The 5,000-nt window shown below is 46.3% G+C and overlaps 1 pseudogene; it reads right to left on the reverse strand.

The window, feature by feature from the left end:
• The window catches only part of LOC112241992, a 25,621-nt pseudogene that overhangs the window by 18,965 nt on the left and 1,656 nt on the right, over positions 1-5,000 (reverse strand).

The raw sequence follows: 5,000 nt of genomic DNA on the forward strand, positions 1-5,000 counted from the left end.
TCTATATAGGGAATAGGGCTCTGGTCTAAAGTAGTGCACTATATAGGGAAAAAAATCTCTGGTCTAAAGTAGTGCACTATATGAGGAATAGGACTCTGGTCTAAAGTAGTGCACTATATAGGGAATAGGGTACCATTTGGGATGTACATTAGACTCAGACAATTACAATTATCCACATCAATAGATTAGCCGTACAGTTAGCCACACTCATAGATAAGCCTTACAATTAGCCACACTCATAGATTAGCCTTACAATTAGCCACATCCATAGAATAGCCTTACAGTTAGCCACACACATAGATTAGCCTTACAATTAGCCACACTCATAGAATAGCCTTACAATTAGCCACACTCATAGAATAGCCTAAAAGTTAGCCACACTCATAGATTGGCCTTACAATTAGCCACACTCATAGAAAAGCCTTACAATTAGCCCCACTCATAGAATAGCCTTACAATTAGCCACACTCATTGAATAGCCTTACAATTAGCCACACTCATAGGTTAGCCTTACAGTTAGCCACACTCATAGGTTAGCCTTACAGTTAGCCACACTCATAGAATAGCCTTACAATTAGCCACACTCATAGAATAGCCTTACAATTAGCCACACTCATAAATTAGCCTCTTCTTACAGGCTACAGGTAGACACTCTCTCTTCAGGCTACAGGTAGCTACTCTCTTTACAGGCTACAGGTAGCTACAGCTAGCTACTCTCTCTACAGGCTACAGGTAGCTACTCTCTCTACAGGCTACAGGTAGCTACTCTCTCTACAGGCTACAGGTAGCTACTCTCTCTACAGGCTACAGGTAGCTACTCTCTCTGCAGGCTACAGGTAGCTACTCTCTCTGCAGGCTACAGGTAGCTACTCTCTCTGCAGGCTACAGGTAGCTACTCTCTCTACAGGCAGCTACTCTCTTTACAGGCTACAGGTAGCTACAGCTAGCTACTCTCTTTACAGGCTACAGGTAGCTACAGCTAGCTACTCTCTTTACATGCTGAAGGTAGCTACTCTCTTTTTTTATTTGATTTTTTATTTTATTTTTATTAAGTTGACTGAGAACATGTTCTCATTTGCAGCAACGACCTGGGGAATAGTTACAGGGGAGAGGAGGGGGATTAATGAGCCAATTGTAAACTGTGGATTATTAGGCTACAGGTAGCTACTCTCTTTACAGGCTACAGGTAGCTACTCTCTATACAGGCTACAGGTAGCTACTCTCTCTACAGGCTACAGGTAGCTACTCTCTCTACAGGCTACAGGTAGCTACTCTCTCTACAGGCTACAGGTAGCTACTCTCTACAGGCTACAGGTAGCTACTCTCTCCAACATTGAGTGGAGATGTACACTGAGTATACCAAACATTAAAAACCTGCTCTTTCCATGACACAGACTGACCAGGTGAATCCAGGTGAAAGCTATGATCCCTTATTGATGTCACTTCTTAAATCCACTTCAATCAGTGTAGATGAAGGGGAGGAGACAGGTTAAAGAAGGATTTTTAAGCCTTGAGACAGGTGAGATAGGGATTGTGTATATGTGTCATTCAGAGTGTGAATGGGCAAGACAAAATCAAAGTGCCTTTGAACATGTTATGGTAGTAGGTGCCAGGCGCACCGGTTTGTGTCAAGAACTGCAACGCTGCTGGGGTTTTCACGCTCACCAGTTTCCCGTGTGTATCAAGAATGGTCCACCACCCAAATGACATACAGCCAAATTGACACAACTGTGGGAAGCATTGGAGTCAACATGGACCAGCATCCCTGTGGAACGCTTTCCACACCTTGTGGAGTCAACATGGACCAGAATCCCTGTGGGACGCTTTCCACACCTTGTGGAGTCAACATGGACCAGCATCCCTGTGGGACGCTTTCTACACCTTGTGGAGTCAACATGGACCAGCATCCCTGTGGGACGCTTTCTACACCTTGTGGAGTCAACATGGACCAGCATCCCTGTGGGACGCTTTCTACACCTTGTGGAGTCAACATGGACCAGCATCCCTGTGGGATGCTTTCCACACCTTGTAGAGTCAACATGGACCAGCATCCCTGTGGGACGCTTTCTACACATTGTGGAGTCAACATGGACCAGAATCCCTGTGGGACGCTTCTACACCTTGTGGAGTCAACATGGACCAGAATCCCTGTGGGACGCTTCTACACCTTGTGGAGTCAACATGGACCAGAATCCCTGTGGGACGCTTTCCACACCTTGTGGAGTCAACATGGACCAGCATCCCTGTGGGACGCTTCTACACCTTGTGGAGTCAACATGGACCAGAATCCCTGTGGGACGCTTCTACACCTTGTGGAGTCAACATGGACCAGAATCCCTGTGGGACGCTTCTACACCTTGTGGAGTCAACATGGACCAGAATCCCTGTGGGACGCTTTCTACACCTTGTGGAGTCAACATGGACCAGAATCCCTGTGGGAAGCTTCTACACCTTGTGGAGTCAACATGGACCAGAATGCCTGTGGGACGCTTCTACACCTTGTGGAGTCAACATGGACCAGAATCCCCGTGGGACGCTTTCCACACCTTGTGGAGTCAACATGGACCAGAATCCCTGTGGGACGCTTTCTACACCTTGTGGAGTCAACATGGACCAGAATCCCTGTGGGACGCTTTCTACACCTTGTGGAGTCAACATGGACCAGAATCCCTGTGGGACGCTTCTACACCTTGTGGAGTCAACATGGACCAGAATCCCTGTGGGACGCTTTCTACACCTTGTGGAGTCAACATGGACCAGAATCCCTGTGGGACGCTTTCTACACCTTGTGGAGTCAACATGGACCAGAATCCCTGTGGGACGCTTTCCACACCTTGTGGAGTCAACATGGACCAGAATCCCTGTGGGACGCTTCTACACCTTGTGGAGTCAACATGGACCAGCATCCCCGTGGGACGCTTTCTACACCTTGTGGAGTCAACATGGACCAGAATCCCCGTGGGACGCTTTCCACACCTTGTGGAGTCAACATGGACCAGAATCCCCGTGGGATGCTTTCTACACCTTGTGGAGTCAACATGGACCAGCATCCCCGTGGGACGCTTTCCACACCTTGTGGAGTCAACATGGACCAGAATCCCTGTGGGACGCTTTCTACACCTTGTGGAGTCAACATGGACCAGAATCCCTGTGGAACACTTTCTACACCTTGTGGAGTCAACATGGACCAGCATCCCTGTGGGACGCTTTCTACACCTTGTGGAGTCAACATGGACCAGCATCCCTGTGGGACGCTTTCTACACCTTGTGGAGTCAACATGGACCAGCATCCCTGTGGGACGCTTTCTACACCTTGTGGAGTCAACATGGACCAGCATCCCTGTGGGACGCTTTCCACACCTTGTAGAGTCAACATGGACCAGCATCCCTGTGGGACGCTTTCTACACCTTGTGGAGTCAACATGGACCAGCATCCCTGTGGGACGCTTCTACACCTTGTGGAGTCAACATGGACCAGCATCCCTGTGGGACGCTTCTACACCTTGTGGAGTCAACATGGACCAGCATCCCTGTGGGACGCTTTCCACACCTTGTGGAGTCAACATGGACCAGAATCCCCGTGGGACGCTTTCTACACCTTGTGGAGTCCATGACGCGACGAACTGAGGGCAAAAAGGGGGATGCAACTCAATATTAGGAAGGTGTTCTTAATGTTTTGTCCACACAGTGCAGAGTGTTCTCTATAAGGACATAGTTCTACCAGTCTGTTGTAGATCAGCTCTATGATGACATTATATAGTATCCTCTATAAGGACATAGTTCTACCAGTCTGTTGTAGATCAGCTCTATGATGACATTATATAGTATCCTTATAAGGACATAGTTCTACCAGTCTGTTGTAGATCAGCTCTATGATGACATTATATAGTATCCTTATAAGGACATAGTTCTACCAGTCTGTTGTAGATCAGCTCTATGATGACATTATATAGTATCCTTATAAGGACATAGTTATACCAGTCTGTTGTAGTTCAGCTCTATGATGACATTATATAGTATCCTCTATAAGGACATAGTTCAGCTCTATGATGACATTATATAGTATCCTCTATAAGGACATAGTTCTACCAGTCTGTTGTAGATCAGCTCTATGATGACATTATATAGTATCCTCTGTACGTCCTTTTTAAAGAAACAAGACTATTCTTTCTGATTCACTTTGTCTTCTGACACAAGCAAGGAGAGAGAAAAAAGGGGAGAGAGAAAGAGAGCTCTTCTCCGTTTTCATTCCTTCTCCTACGTCCTCTGATCTGCCTACCGGGAATAATCTCCATCGCCTCAGTTTAACTTTACAGGTTTACTGTCTGACTGTCTCGCGCTTGGGTCAGAGCGTGGAGGCAGTGAAAGTGAGCCGGCGTAACTAATCGTGTTGGAGGAAAATTTCAAGGAGAGGAGGGTTTGGGGTTTCTTGGGGTTACCCCTGGGAACATACACCGTGAAGCTTTCTGTTGAATGCAGATGCATCGGTAGCCTCACTGAAACTGTAGCGTACATGTTATTGTTCTAACTACATTTTGATTAGTCATTCAGAGCAACTTAAAGTTCTCATCCTAACGTAGTTGTGGGTAGACTAGGACAAACACAGATCACAGTAAGTTAAACTGTCCTCTATACAGTAGCTGTGGGTAGACTAGGACAAACACAGATCACAGTAAGTTAAACTGTCCTCTATACAGTAGCTGTGGGTAAACTAGGACAAACACAGATCACAGTAAGTTAAACTGTCCTCTATACAGTAGCTGTGGGTAAACTAGGACAAACACAGATCACAGTAAGTTAAACTGTCCTCTATACAGTAGCTGTGGGTAAACTAGGACAAACACAGATCACAGTAAGTTAAACTGTCCTCTATACAGTAGCTGTGGGTAAACTAGGACAAACACAGATCACAGTAAGTTAAACTGTCCTCTATACAGTAGCTGTGGGTAAACTAGGACAAACACAGATCACAGTAAGTTAAACTGTCCTCTATACAGTAG

This window comes from Oncorhynchus tshawytscha, unplaced genomic scaffold, assembly GCF_018296145.1.
Source record: "Oncorhynchus tshawytscha isolate Ot180627B unplaced genomic scaffold, Otsh_v2.0 Un_contig_2247_pilon_pilon, whole genome shotgun sequence".
NCBI lineage: Eukaryota > Metazoa > Chordata > Actinopteri > Salmoniformes > Salmonidae > Oncorhynchus > Oncorhynchus tshawytscha.